Raw genomic sequence first — 16,687 nt, 5'->3', positions numbered from 1 at the left:
CCAGGCAGTGCTTAAATGAATACAATTTCCATGTAATTATTTCGGGGGTAAGCTAGCCAGGATCTGGAAAGGAATGCAGCCTGACACACCTCTTTACAACACCAAAATATCTCCCATCATGCATTTTTACCTTATGACATTGATGCTTCTCCTACTGCAGTGTGGTCCATGCTCTCTTTGCTTCTAAGTGGAGCTTGTTGAAGCCTGTTCAGAAGATGCTCTGCACTTTCACCTTTCTAAGCCTATCTTAGAACCCAGCTACCGTGATATCCTAATGTTGAAACCATCTCTTGTAGAAAGAAGACACAATAACCATCATCAACTAGGTAACTCTTGTACAACTAGTGAGGGAGTGGCCTTTCTCAACTGGGCTTCAAATCATTCTTCTAAAGCCCCAGAACAGAAGCAGGGCTTTCTTCTTTCTGAGATTTCCATGAAGCCTGTGAGAGCCATTAAAAAAAAAAAAAAGATTCAGCAACTGGACCAACAACATTCAGAAATGCTTTTATAATCAAATCATGTTATGGATTTATAGTGAAGGACAAAGATTAAAATGAGCAAAGAGGGTCCACCTTGGAATCAGACAGAGTATGAGTAGCCCACCGTCTGTCCCGGCAGAGCTGTGCACACAACATTCAATTCTCTCAGCCGCAATATATCTGATAATATACTGCGAACCAGGAAGCTCACTTGAGCTCTGTTGGCCAGGATTTTTGTTCATACATTCATACTTATCGGGCCAAACTTACGCAGCCCTCATCACTCAAGACGTCAAACTGATATCCTGTTTTCACACTGTTAGCATGTACTATCTGGTATGACATAGATCCTGGTCAGGGAGGGTATTCTGAGGATTTAGAGATTGTCCTCTAAAAGCCAGTTAAGAGGTTATCTTTGTTTTTGGGATATATAGTGTTTAAATACCCAAGGTCTGTAAGTTAACCTTCTATGGCATACTAGTGTAGTTCATAAAAATGACAGAAACTCGACCTTGCTTTCTAGACTATATTCTTATAACCCAGATATCATACTGTGAGGAGGTTCAAGTTGGTTCACAAAAAAAAAAGAACACTTAACAGAGATAATTGTCAGTGGTCCTAATTAGCAGCCACCATCAAGCAGATATGTGAAGCCACCACTAGTCGATTTTGGCCCCCAGTTAGATGACTGAAACATCCCCAGCCTTTAGGACTTCTGGTTGCAACTACACATAACAGACATTACTTCGTTTTGTGCTCTGTCCCAATTCCTTCCCACATAATTTTTAAGCTTTCTCACATGCCTGTTTCATGCCACTGGCTTTGGGGTGATTTGTCATAAGCATTAAAGTGATCCCCAACCTGCGGGTCACATGACTCCTTTGGGGGGGGTCACATATCAGATATCCTGCATATCAGATACTTATATTACAATTCATAACAGTAGCAGAGTTATGGTTATAATGTATCAATGAAATAGTTTTATGGTTGAGGGTCACTGCAACATGAAAAACAATACTAAAGGATTGTAGCATTAGGAAGGTTGAGAACCACTGCTTTAGAAGGTCAGCTACCTTTGGGGTACTAGAAATAGGATGCTGCCAAGGAAACAAACAGAATGGTAATGTGAGGACTAAAAAGAACCCCAAAAGGCTTTGAGAATTCTATATGGAAATTTAAACAATTTTGTCCCCAAAATCCCAAGGAGACTGTCAGTGGGAGCTTAAAGTCTCAGAAATATTACAAGAAGCTAGAAAAAGAAAGATTAGACACAGGCAATTACTGTGTGAAGATTGTTGCTTGCAATGATACACATGATAAAAAAAAATTGACCAGAATTGGACTATTACATCCAGTGTGTAACCTGGATGATTCTCACTACCTGTGATAGTGGGGGGGGGGAGTAGAAAGGGAGGGGAGAGCAGAAGTGTAAAGAGGAGAAGAACACAAGGGAATAGGATGGTTGAGATGGGGGAAGGACAGAGAGAGAGAGGGCAAGGAAAGAGATATCTTGATTGAAAGGGAGCCATTATGGGGCTAGTGAGAAATCTGGCACTAAGAAAATTCTCATAAATCCACAAAAATGACCCCAGCTAATACCCAAAGCTATAGTAGAGAGGGTTCCTGAACTGCCCTTTCCCTGTAATCAGATTGATGACGACCTTAATTGTCATAGAACCTTCATCTAGCCACTGATGGAAGCAGACATAGAGATCCACAGCTAAGCACTGGAGACCAGTCCAAGAGAGGGAGGAGCAATAATATGAGCAAGGGGGTCATGAACATAATGGGGGAGACCCACAGAAACAGCTGACAAGAGCAAGTGGGAGCTCCCTGACTCTGGACTGATAGTGGGGAACCCACATAGAACTAAACTAGGTCCAGTGAAGGTGGGTAACAGTTGTGTGGCTTGGGCAGTCTGCGGGGTCACTGGCAATGGGACCAGGATTTATCCCCAGTGCTTCAACTGGCATTTTAGATCCCATTCTTTTTGTTCAGTCTAGATATAGAGGGGAGGGCCTTGGTCATACCTCAAAGTGATGTGTCAGACTGTGTTGAAACCCCATGGCAAGTCTTACCCTCTCTGAGGAATGGATGGGGGGTGTGGGGGGAGATGGTGGAGGGAGTGGAGATAGGGGAGAAAGTGGGAGCACTGGGATGAGGGTAAGGGTGGGGGTAGGAATGGGGAAAGGGAAGAGGGAGAGAGAGAAGGGAGAAAGGAAAGACTGGAGAGAATGTGGGGGAGTGGGAGAGTGGAGATGGAGGAAGGGGAGATATAGGAGCAGGGAAGAAGATACCTTCATTAAGGGAGCCATTTTAAGGTTGGCAAGAGACTTGGCTCTAGAGGAGATACCAGGTGTCCGCGGGGATGTCCCCAGCTAGGTCCTTGGACAGAAGAGTAAAGGGTGCCTGAACTGCCCTTGCCCCACTATCACATTGATGACTATCTCAAATATCACCATAGAATCTTCATCCAGCTACAAATGGAGACAGAGACCATCATTAGAGCAGTGGACTGAGCTCCCAAGGTCCAGTTGAAGAGCAGAAGGAGGGAGAATATGAAAAAGGAAGTCAGGACCGCGAGAAGTTGGTTCACCCACTGAGACAGTGTGCCTGTTCTAATGGGAGCTCACCAAATCCAGCTGGACTGTGACTGAATGAGCATGTGATCAAATCAGACTCTCTGAATGTGGCTGACAATGGGGGCACTGGGACTTGTTTCTACTGCATGTACTGGCTTTTTGGGACCCTAGTCTATTTGGATGCAAAGCTTCCTAGGCCTGGATGTAGGGGGGAGGGCCTTGAACTTCCCACAGGGCAGGGTTCCCTGCCCTCTCTTAAGGAGGGAGGGGGAGAGCAAGAGGGGAACAGGAGGAGGGGAGGACGTGTAAATTTTTAAATGAGGTTTCTCTATGTAACCTTGGCTGTCCTGGAACTCACTCTTAAGATGGCCTCATACAGAAATCCAACTGTCTCTGCTGCGTGGGTGCTGGGATCAAGGGCATGTACCACCAATGCCTGCCTTTTTGTTGTTGTTCTTTGGTTGGTGTTTGGATTTTTGGATTTTCTGTTTCTTATACTCAAAATTTCCACATAGCAAATGCCTTTTAAGTTAGGAATTAAAAAGTGACTTCAGAACAAAATTAAATCCAAGATGTTAGTTACATGTCTTCGGTAAGAAGCAAGCCATATCTAACCCAATGTTAACACCATGTAACTTAGGGAGAAGGAGTCTCAAGGATCCTAAGAGTGTAGTTCATAGATAATTTGCATCCAAAAGAAAGGGTTTCCAAGAGTATTAAATGTGTATTTCATTTGTATTTTAATAAATAAAGCTTGCCTGAAGATTAGAGAATAAAACGGCCCCACAGGTCAACCTTGCAGACCAGGCAGTGGTGACACACACCTTTAATTCCAGTAGCCACACTAGTTTGCCATAGAAACAGGGTGGTAGTAGTGCACACCTTTAATCCCAAAACTAGAGAGGATTATAAAATGGGAGGAGAAAGGTATCAGACACAGTCTCATTCTGAGATTTCTGGAGGCGGGATCTCCATTTCAGAGTAAGAGCCAGTGGCTGGTTGTTTTGGTTTTCTGACCCTCAGGTTGAACCCCAATATCTGCCTCTGGGTTTTTATTAATCATGCTACAATTAAATGCACTAGTCTGTGAAAGTCTTGCACTGGAAACACAAGCTAGAAACAGATTATCTGAAAGAGACTTGTGGGTGTGGCTTGGATCCAATAGAATTAGTTATACAAGATCTGCAAGGTTTCTGAAGTAATTGTAGCAGCAAAGGATGAAACACAGAACTTTGACCCCTGACTTCTGAAGTCAGGAAGTAAGGCAATGAAAAATCGAGTACTTTTGATAGAAAAAGAATGACTCAGAGAGCAGAAGCAAGAATTATGCAGAAGAGGATTATGAAAGTTCACAGGAGCCAGAGGGGATGGAGGACACCAAGGAAACTGCTTTCCACACACAACGGGACTGACACACACATGACCTTACAGAAACTGTGGCAGCACACACAAGACATATACAAGTTAAAGCAGACTGGTCCCAGTGCTGAGAAGGGAACGTATACATAATTTCCTATCCCTAACCAAGGAGCTATCACCAACAGACAACTTTTTGCAAAGGACTCAGTTTTCTCCTGTGGAATCTCACTGGGTATATTAACTACACTTAAGCAGGGGGTCCATACCCAGTAGTAAATGATCAACACAAAATGAACTCAGTGGTGTATCTGCAGACTTTTGTCTCCTATTCCTTTGTCTGGGAACTTTTATTTTTGTCTTACTGGTCTTTTGCTAGTTTATTATGGTTTATGAATTTGTGTGTTTATGGGTTTTTGTTGTTGTGTGTGTATATATGTATGTGTGTATTTCTTGTGGTTTTATTTTCCTTTTTATTTCTTATCTTATTCTATTTACTCTTTGCCTGTTTGTTTTTTAAAGAGATAGAGATAAGGCCTGGAGTTGGGTGGATGGGGAAATGGGGGAGAATCTGGGAGATGGGGGAGGGGAAACTATGATCAGAATATATTGTATGATAAAAAAAACTTTTAATTAAAAAAACCCAGCCCTTCAGGTTGACACTATCTAGAGAGCAGGAAGAGGTGCTGGTTAAGAAAGCAACACGTTGCTTGCTGGATTTCAGAACTGCTATGGAACAGTGACTGTTGCATCCACTTTTGCAAGTAGATTTTAGAATTGTCTCACTGGTGTGTGTGTGTGTGTGTGTGTGTGTGTGTGTGTGTGTGTGTGTGTATGCGTGCATGCAGATGTGTGTGTGTGTGTGTGTGTGTGTGTGTGTGTGTGAAGGACAGATGACTTTCCCTTTTACTTCAGAGCCCTTCCAATCACGAATCGTGTTCTGAGGGTCTCAGCTAATTAACCACACCTGAGGAATATCTACACCCAGACTTGACTTGGACTTTACATAGTAGAACTTGAGAAGCAGAAATTTAAGGGACTTAGGACAATAATGTTACAGTATTTGACATTCAGGAAGAGTGTGAGCTTCTGTGTTCACAGTCAAGGAGGCAAAAGATCACATTTCTCTTATTCCTTACACTCTTTTCTCTTTGACGTCCATCAAACTGGGGCGGGGGACTTTTGTCTTCTCCCCTTAAACATGGCCAGATCTTTATGATTACCACAAACAGTAAACACAATGGATGAGACAATATGGAGTGGGGGAGCAGATCATTAGTGTGTCATGAATCCCACTTCACTTGCTTGGGATGTTTTCTTTTGAATATTTTCTTTTTCAAGGCCTTCATGTTGTGGAAAAGCTCAACAACCCTTAGGAACCTTGGAAGAGAAAGAGCATCACTTGCCAGTCAAGCAACACCCTCGAGCAGCAGCTCAGCAGAGCCATCAGCAAGTACTGCCCAAGGCATCCTTTCCTTTCTTACAGCAGAGCTTGAACAAGACAGATGCTTTTGGTTGTTCTAATCTACTGTTTGAAGGCAACTGATAATACAAAATCAGACAAAAGATTATGCTGTCCTGTACAGCAATGATTCTCAACTGGAAATGATTTTGCTTCCCAGCAGGTATTTACCAGTATCTGAAGACATTTTAGTTGTCATAACTAGAGTATGATGCTGCTGGCATCTGATAAGTTGACTTCTGAGATGCAGTTACACGTTCTACTATACACGGGACAGCCTTCTATAAGAAATGTCAACTGTTTCAAGGCAGAATGATTAAAGTCTTCCTTGAAAAAAACAATGACAGATGGTTACTGTAGGTTTTAAGTTTAACCAAAGAAGAAAATCATTCCCTACAGTTCCCAAATATTTCATCCTCCCAATGAATTGCTTTCCATAAAGGAAAGCTCAAATGATTCCTTGGTAGAAAATTATCATAGAGGACAACACACAAGGAAAAACAAACCATTCAAACAGATAGAACTTCTGGAGTGAAGATGCATTGGATCTATAATATAAGACCAAGAAATCAGCTCCGTTGGAGCTTAAATGAGGTCTGAGGTTCCCATTCTTCCAGGATGTGATTTTGCTGTAGGACTATGTTTCTGGGTTTTTTTTTTATATTGAGCTTTATTTTGTCTGGCCTGCTTACTCTTCTACACAACAGCAGCCAGTTTCCTTTGCAGTAGGTAAAATAGTAACCTCCAAAGTTCATAACCATCCAGAACTTCAGAATGTGACCTTATGTGGAAATAGTCTTCTCAGATTTACTTAGTTAGGATGAGATCACACAGATGTGGGTGGGCCAATGAATTGTGTCTTTATAAAGAGAGGAAAGAGATTTGACCATAAGAATACACAAAGAGAAGATGACCATGTGATGGGGGAGGGAGAAATTGAAGGGATGCCAGAGAATAACAGAGATTGCCAACTCATACCCAAAACCAGGAGGCCTAAGGCATAATTCCTTCTTGGAATCTTCAGAGAAAGGATGGTTCTTTTAACACTTTGATGTTTGTGTTTGCAGTTTACAGAACTGTTAGAAAATGTATTTCTGTTGCTTTAAGCTACCCAATTTGTAGTCATTTGTTCTGGCATTCCTAGTATAAACCACCACAATCCACTTTCTATTATTTGAGTCATTTTGAGATTTATTAGGGGTTGGAAAGATGGCTCACTGGGTAAAGCTACTTGCCACCAAACCTGATGATCTGAGTACAATTTCAAAGAAAGAACAGATTTTTGTAAATTGACCTTTTACCACCAGAAGCACACAGTGGCACACACACATCCATATCTTCCCCCTCAAAATCAGATGTACAATAAAAATAAATGTAATGTTTTTGTTTGGTTAGTTTTGATTTTCTGTTTGTTTTTGTTGTTTGGTTTGGCTTAATTTGGCTTTTGGTTTTGTGAGATAGTGTTTCTCTGTGTAGCTGGGCTGTCATTGTACTCTCTGTGTAGACCAGAATGGCCTTGAACTCAAAGATCCACGTGTCTCTGCCTCCCAAGTACTAGGATTAAAGATGTATGAAATTAACAGAAAAGAATTGAGTCACACATGAATCAAATGAATTTGTGTCATCCAGATAGTTTGGATTTAGAGCTGGTTGCAGGAGTTTTATTTGCTCCTAAGACTAATATATGCATGGACTAAGATGTGCACCAGAGAATTGACATAGTTGGCACTAGTTATTATATTTGGTTACAATGCTTTCCACTAACTATTCTGGACATCTCATTCTGAGGAGTTTGCCAGATACTAAAGGAATTCAACTCTTGTCTTCGAAACAGTTTTTACCCTCCTTATTAGTGTCATAGCAAGCATGTGTTTTCTTTTAGAGTTTTCTACATGGTAGATGCTCATTTTAGTGTTGTCCATCACAAACAAGTGAAATGCTATGCGGATGTTTGAAAGAAAATGGCCACCAAAGGGCGTGGCACTATTAGGAGGTGTGGTCATGTTGGAGGAAGTGCTTGAGTTGGGCTTGAGGTCTCATTTATGCTCAGGTCACACCCAGTGAGACAGAACACTTCCTATTGCCTGCATATCAAAATATAGCCAGCACCAGCCTGTCTGCACCATGTTCCACCATGATGACAATGAACTAAGCCTCTGAAAATGCAAGCCACCCCAATTAAATGTTTTTCCTTTATAAGAGCTGTCATGGTCATAGTGTCTCTTCACAGCAATAAAAGCCCTAAGATATGCTGTCTTAAGTTTCTTCTCTTCTTCTTCTTCTTCTTCTTCTTCTTCTTCTTCTTCTTCTTCTTCTTCTTCTTCTTCTTCTTCTTCTTCTTCTTCTTCTTCTTCTTCTTCTTCTTCAAGATAGGCTTTCACCGTTTAGCTCTGGCTGTCCTGGAACTTGCTCTGTAGATCAGACTGGCCTCAAACTCACAAATATCCACGTGCCTCTGCCTCCCAAGTCCTGGGATCAAAGGTGTGTTTCACCACCACCCGGCGAGTTTCTTAATCCATAGGTTCTCTCTCTTACTACTTTTTCCCCTTGTAATTCCTCCATTGAAACACCAGGTCATCTGTTCTGTAGAGTTTCCCACACTGAAGGTTTTACTGGATTGACACTCATTAATCAGGACAATATTTTCTTGTACCCAAGCTATTTCCTACCAAGTAGAAGTTGTAAAGGAAAACTAGACCAGATTGGGGTGCTATTCTTCTGGGAGCCTTTTATGGCACATGACATGCTTATCTCTTTTGTGATGGCAGCAGTTGGTGATGATACTCTTTGCTCACTGCGTGCTATGGAGTAATGATCTTCTATCCCTTCAGTATTAGTTCGGAACATTCCAACACACTCTTTAATATTTAGTTTTATAGAATACTGAAAATTTCAGAAAGGCTGGATAAATCTTGAATTAACAGTCTTGCCTTGTTTTTTTTTTAAATGATTATTAGGTTCCCTAGCATTCCCTAGAATTCAATATATGTGAGTAGCATTATTAATATATATACCCATATATATCTATATGTATGCATATATATGTGTATATATATATATATGTATAATGGATTCATGGATTGGAAAACATTTGATGAATTTCAATCTGCTATGATTAAGGTCATTATTAAAGGTCAAAATGACCCTTTTGACCTATGGAAGATACTCCCAGTTGGCTTCTGACTTAGTTTTAAGTGTATGTATATTCCATATGTATGTTTGCATGAATATATTTTCACATATATGTAGGTGTATTATACCCACACACAGAGGTCATAAGAGACTGTCTTGTGTTATCCCCTATCCCCCTGTCTATTTCTTTGAGGCAGAGTTTCATCCTTTAACACAAAGCTCCCATTTTCAACTTAGCTAGAAGCCACAGGAGAATCCTCCTATCTCCACTTTCCTCAGACCTGAAGCTATGTAAGCAGTGATGGTGACCCTGGACTTGTTAGCTGATCTGAACTCTGCTCCTCATGACTGTTGAACAAGCATTCTTAGCTGCTGAACCATCTCTCCAGCCCCCACTTCCGACTTCTTTTGAAATGACCCCAGAAGGTTCTCACATCTTTCTTCTATGAAATGTTCTCAGCTTATCCTGGATATTTTCTGCTGGGGTCAGTCATTTTTTTCTAAGAAGTCCTATGTTTCATTTACTGAAAAGTTTTATTTCAAATTCATAATCTGTGCACTAAGGATATATTTTACAAATAGGTTATTGTTTGTAAGCCTTTTGTGGGAATAAAAGCAATGTACACCAGAGAAGTTAGGTAACTGTCAAATGTTAATTGCCTTTTCTTTTAAAATCCATACATAGAATCCCATTTCTTTCTTTTTCTTTTTCATTTATTATTCTATCATATCTATGTCACAACTGCAATTTTCCCTCCTTCTTTCCTCCCAGTCCCTCCCATTTCCCTCAGAGCCACTCCTTTCCTTTCATAAAAAGGTGTACCTCCCCGGGATATCAATCAAATGTGGAATTTCAAATTATAAAAAGAATAGGCACATCCCACTGGATAAGGTAACCCAGTTGGAGATTCCAAACCAGGCAAAAGAGTCAGAGACAGTCATGGCTCCCACTGTTAATAATCCCACAAGAGCAGCAAGCTAAACAACCATAGCATGTATTCAAAGAACCTAGGTCAGACCCATGCAGGCTTCCTGGATGTAATTAGTTGATTCTGTGTTTTTTTGTGGTGTCCATGACCCCTATGGTGCCTTCAATCCTTCCTTGCCCTCTTCTGCAAGATTCTGAAAGCTCCACCTAGTGTTTGCCTGTGGGTCCCTGCATCTGCTCCTATCTGAATGAAGTATCTCTGATGGTGACTGTGCTAGGTTCTGGTCTGCAAATACAGTAAAATGTCACTAGGAATCATTTCATGAACTTTTCTTTTCCAGACATGTTCAGTTCTTTCCTAGGTCTCTGGGGCTATCTAACCTCTTGTTTCCGGCAATGCAGGCAGTGAGGAGTGTGGGATCTCCTGGCATGGTCCTCAAGCTGGACCACTCATTGGTTGGCCACTCTCACAAGTTCTGTGCAGCCATTATCCCAGCACATTTGCAGGCAGGACAGATGGTAGATCACAGGCTTTGCAACTGGGTTGGTGTCCTAGTCCCTACAATGAAAATCTTACCTGGTTACAGGAGACGGCCAGTTCTGGTTCTGTGTCCTCCATTACTATAAATCTTGTATAAGGTCGCCCCTATAGATTCCAGGGAGTCTCCATTTACACTAGGCTTCTACATCACCCTTTAAATGTCCCCCAGTTCCAGTCATCTCTTCCAATACTCTCTCCTTCTATCCCACCCCACCTGATCCTTCCCGTTCCCGTCCTCATCCACCCCCAGTCCACCAGCAAAATCTATTCTACTTCTCCTTCTCAGCAATATTCATAAGTCCCCTCAGAGCTCTGCTTGTTACTTAGCCTCTCTAGGTATGTAGATTGAAGCATGTAGAATTCCGTTTTTTTTTCTTTTTTGTTTTGTTTGTTTGTTTTTCAAGATAGGGTATCTCTCAATGGGGATATTCTATTGGGAACTCACCAAGGCCAGCTGACCTGGGTCTGAAAAAACATGGGATAAAACCAGACTCACTGAACATAGCAGACAATGAGGACTACTGAGAACTCAAGAACAATGGCAATGGGTTTTTGATCCTACTGCATGTACTGGCTTGGTGGGGAGCCTAGACAGTTTGGATGCTCACCTTAATAGACCTGGATGGAGGTGGGTGGTTCTTGGACTTCCCATAGGGCAGGGAACCCTGCTTGCTCTTAGGGCTGACGAGGGAAGGGGACTTGATTGGGGAAGGGGGAGGGAAATGGGAGGAGGTGGAGGAGAGGAGACACAAATCTTTAATAAATAAATTAATTAATTAATCAAAAAAATGAAAAAAAAAAGAAAGGGTCTCTTTGTATAGCCCTGCCTGTCCTGGAACTCATTCTGTAGAACAAGCTGGCCTTGAACTCGTAACCCAGAGATTTACCTGCCTCTGGCTCCTGAGTGCTGGGATTAAAGGTATGTGCCAACACCAAATTTATTAAATCTCACTTATTAAAGTTGCATTAAATTATAAAGTTAGATAATCCCATTATCTACACGATGTACAAATAACAACAAATTGATGCTAATACTATCAGCAGCATGAATACTAAGTGCTCTGTTATGATTCTGTGTACTCTATCCCCACTTGCTGTGAGACCATCTATATTGTCAGGTCAAGGGGTTAGTGTACTCTTCACTTCTTGTCAGTCTTGGAAGTCGGTGCTTTATGTTTCTCTCTTTATGTCAGCATCTCCTGAAGAACTTGGCTGTTAGGAGCTCATTCTGTACAGATCCCTCAGAAATGCTTGTAAAAATTTTCCTAAATTGTTGGATGACAGTAAACATTTTATTCTCTTCTTTCTCTCTTGACCCGTGTGTCTGAGTGTGTGTGTGTGTGTGTGCCTGTGTGCGTGTGTATGTATGTATGTATACAACTTTGTAGAGTTGATCTCCTTTCACCTGTATGTGAGTTCCAGGGACTGAACTCAGGCCACCAGGCTTATGAGGCACAAACCTCTACCTCTGAGTCACCACCCAGGTCTGTGTCCTTTATGTTTGAAAGTTCATAACCATGCTGAATTCACAGTATCTTGCTTGAATATCTTATTATTTTCCTCTGGTCATGGGGGTTGCTATAGAACAGACTGATGATAGTTTCCATTCTCCTATAAATCAAATGCCTTTTTTCAAACTATCCCAACACTCAAATAATTTATTTTCCCCACTGTTCAAAGATACATCCGCCTTGGATGTTTATTTGTGATGGTTTTTCTGAGTTGATATTTTTGGTTATTTATTGTACTAGTTTCATCTAGCTTTAAATCTTTTTATTATTATCATTTGGTAAAGTTTTCTTGATTTATGTTTTGGGTATTTGTCCTTTTGGTTCAACTTCCTTCTCCGGGGATTCTGATCATTTCCAACACTTTCCTTTCTGCCTCATTGTCTTGTGTCAGGATCTGCTATTTTAACTATAATACTCTAGCCTCATAAAAATTTATTTTTATATACTTCTTTGGCCTGGGCTTGATAGTACAGGTCTGTAACTCCAGTAATTCCAGCCTCTTGGGAGATAGAAACAGGAGAATAGCAAATTCAAGGTTCTTCTGGGCTACAGAGTAAGTTGGAGGCCACCCTGGGCAAGATCCTGTCTCCAAATAATAGAAAAAGGGCTGAGATATGGCTTGGTGGTTCAGCACTCGCCTCACGTTGAGTACTCTGAGTTCAGCCTACTTTCCACAGCTCTTAGTTGCATGATGTTTTTTATTCTTGTAAACTTCTCACAGTATACTCCACTTACATAGTATTATTTACCATTAAGTTTGTCCTGAGGTCTATCACTTTATGCTGTACCAGGCTTTTTCTTTGGGGTCGTCACCCAGCTCCCAAATCAAGACATGGAGACTTCTTATTTATTATGAATGCTAGGCCTTATCTTAGACTTGGGTTTTTTTTCTAGTTCTTATAACTTAATTGTTGGTAGTCACCTTTTGGGGGTGACTTCTACCTAAATCCTAGCTGTGGTGGGTTCGTACATTCTAGGGTAGGAGCATGAGGATTAGAAGAAATGTTTAGTAGGAATAACAGAGATAAGAAAGAGACACAGAGACACAGGATAGTAGCAGGAGGGTAACTCAGTGAATATGGAGTGCTGAGTTCACCCACATTTATATTTCACACACTTTTTATACCTCAATACAAAAGTGGGAAAGAAGGCAAAAGAACACTTTAACATGATACAAAGGACAAACAAAACAGTTACTTGCTCCAATACTTGAGACATGAAGTCATTATTTCCTGAGCAAAGCATTGGATGGTTGGGCAGTGAACACACCCTAGACCAAGAATCCTGCAGGCAGTTACTTTCTAAGTCAAACCCATTTCAAAGGAAGGAGTAAAAGTATGCTTGAATTCTTTGACCTGTAGTCTGGGTGGAGCAGATCTACCTCTATGGGCCATCTTAATGTCCCAAACACCAAGTAGCCACACCATAGGTCAGGGTGTGTAGTCACAGCTGTCAACAGCTTTGGAAGAGCAAACTAAGCCCCAACTCCAGTCTGACCTTCAGATAAGGTAGAAAAGGCTCACATTTTTGGGTCTCCACACTTAATCTGACCTATTTCTCTTTATCTACATTTTGCCTCAAAGCTTTTTAACTTTCTTTCCTTCTGTGTATCTTACTTCCACTGCTTCTCCACGGCTGGCTGGCAGCTGATTAGCTTCTGGCCCTAGGCATGTCCCTTTCTTTCTCCCTCATTCTCTCCTCCTCTTGAGCCTAGATTTCTTCTACTACTCATTCTCTCTTCCTGTCAACCCGAACTATTCCTCTCCTGTCTAGGTATTGGCTGTTCAGGTTTTTATTAAATCAATCAGGTGCCTTAGGCAAGCAAGGTGAAACAAATGCAGACATCTTTACATAATTAAACAAAAGCAGCCTAAACAAATGTAACACATCTTTATATTGCTAACAAAGGCAGAAATAACAAATGTAACATACCTTTACTCAATTAAAGTAATATTACACAGCATAAACAAATGTAACACATCTTTGCCTATTTAAAATAATATTCTACCACATTATGCCTAAGGTTTTACAATTATAATTCATATAATCTTTTACATAGATCAAGGTTTTCATTTCTTTAATCTTGTTTACAATGATAGATCACTGACCGTGAAGATGGCTCATCAGGAAAAGACACTTACGGCCAATCCCCAAGACCAAAGTTTTATCACAGGCACTCTGAGATGGAAGGAGATCACTGACTCCAGCAGGTTGTCCTATGACCCTCATTCTTATGCTGTGCACTCATGCCCACTCCATCCCAAGCTAAATGAGTCAGTAAATGTAAATGCTGTTTTAAATTAAAATAACAGCTCATTGTATTGCTGTGCCCTTATGATCTGTAGGAATATTTTCCTGATCTATTTTTTCTTATGACGAACTTAATGGATTTTGCCTACAGAATTTACTGCAGCTCATTTTCATGCATTACTCATTTTTTTGTTTGTTTGCAGTAAGGCAAGGTCTATAAAGCTTTTGCCAACTTCACAGAGCCTAGTCTTTGTTTCTATGAAGTGTTGAGAAATACAGGGGTGTTTTGGGGATTTCCTCTCCTCACTGAGCACATGAAGTATGGTTAGTGTTACGAGGAAGGTAAGATGTAAATTTATAAACACTCTAAATGTTTTAATATAGATTAAAAATTACACTGCTACTGCCGTGTCTTCTCCAAATGCTTTAGATCATACATTATTGAGATAAGGTTTTTTCATTAAGGAATATATGATATACTTCATGAGATATGTTTTGAAAGGAAGAAAGAGAGGCAACTGACTCACCAACCAAAGAGAAATCACTACTGACATTTTATATTCTCTTTTCTGTGCGTGGCATTTTTTTCATGGTTGTGGGAACAATTTCATGTTCCCCTTGCTCCTATGATGTAACTGTTACCCAAACCCCTGAGTACCATTGTTTCATAGCTGGGCTAAATCTACTACGTGCTTCAACCATTACTCACTGTCAATCGCCAGTGTTGGGCAGTTTAAAAAGCATTCCACGTTGTGGTTGGTTCTGAGATATATGGGTGCCTATTTTCTATTGAGGTATGTCTCCTACGGGACAGCCTGCAATGCTATCTAAGCTGCTAATGAGTCATAACGGCCATACCAGGCTCCCAGGAGCATTCTTGTGACAAGTGTCAAGCAATAATTAATTTCTCTGTGGAGGCTTACAGAGTCCATGGTAACAACTAAGGAGAAAGATGTAGTCATCATTATCTTGAAATCTCACCTCATTTAATTCAGACAACTTTCCAAGAATTCCTTTTGGCATTTATGGTGTGTTTAATATGTGTATTATTATACATACACATGGGTGGAGTAGCTGTGAGCAGGTCTTGGAACCAACTCGGGTCCTCTGAAGAGCAGGAAGTGGTCTGAATCACTTGCAGTTCCATCTCTCCAGCCCCATATGCAAACACACACAGGCCTGTGTTCACATCATCTGTATCTTTAGCCCCACCCCTTTCTGTTAGTTACTAAACCCAGTTTCCACCGGCTTTGCAAATTTGGTACATGTGAAACGGAACTCATTGCCTCTCTGTTACTAGCAATCAAAAAGTGTTTAATTACAACAGAAGCTCCAGCTGAACAAAATCCAAGCATGAGACAGTAGTAGGGGGTATTCTGCCATTAGTTGAGGAACTATTGGCTTTTGATAGCCTCTAGGAAAGGAAAAGTCAATTTTTTTTTAACTGTCTGATCCCTGGTAGGTCTATTACATGCCAGGGCCCCAACTTCAAATCTAGCTGGCAAACACAAACATCTCAATTGAGATGGAGAAGGCTGAGCCAGTGTTAGTGGGAGAGGAGTTGGGGAAGAGTGTTGGGATAGTCTTTCTGTACACTGTGTGCAGACGTGTCTCTGTTTTACGTCACCTTTCTAAGGTACCTTCTGATTGGTTTAATAAAGAGCTGAATGATCATAGGTTGGAGAGAATAGTTGGCACTTCCCTGTGCAGAGATAGGAACTTTGGAAAAGAATCTAAGATGGGAGATTCGCCAGCTGAACAGAGGAACTTGTATGTATGGTACTGCAGAGAGGTAACAAGCCATATGGCAGAACAGAGATTAATATAAACGAGTTAATTTAAGTATTAAGAGCCAGTTGGGAACAAGCCTAAGCTAAGCTAAAAAAAAAAAAAAAAAAAAAAAAAAAAGCCGGGGTCTAAAGAAAGACCGTATATAGAAAGGAGCATGAGTATGTTCACAATACATTATATGAAAGTCTCGAAGAACTAATAAAAACATTCTTAGAATACACTAATCTTCAGCCAAGGAATACGCCTCTGGGAAGCTTTGGCAAACACCCATACCACCCTCTCCCCTGACCTTGGTTGTGCTCCCTCAACCGGCACAGTTTTGTTACTCCTACAAGTCTCCTCCCTGTCTGTAAAACACATTGCTAATCTGTACACAACTTACGGACAAAGGAAACATCTCAGGCATGCTTAAATTGCTCAGTGTAACCCTCCCATAACAGCACAAAGGTTACAAGAATGGTTCACCCACTTCCCTCATCAGAGATTCTAATGAGATAACCCACTAAATTTAAGTGGAAAAATACTACATGTAGATTACATAAAGAACTTTTTAGTGTGTGTGTGTGTGTGTGTAAAATCTAGACTATTTGCTTATTTTTCTAAGGATAGACTTTCAAATCCCAGTATACTCACTTCTCTATTTGATTGATTTCTT

This window comes from Chionomys nivalis, chromosome 1 (genome assembly GCF_950005125.1).
Source record: "Chionomys nivalis chromosome 1, mChiNiv1.1, whole genome shotgun sequence".
NCBI lineage: Eukaryota > Metazoa > Chordata > Mammalia > Rodentia > Cricetidae > Chionomys > Chionomys nivalis.
Note: the sequence above shows the minus strand (reverse complement) of the source record.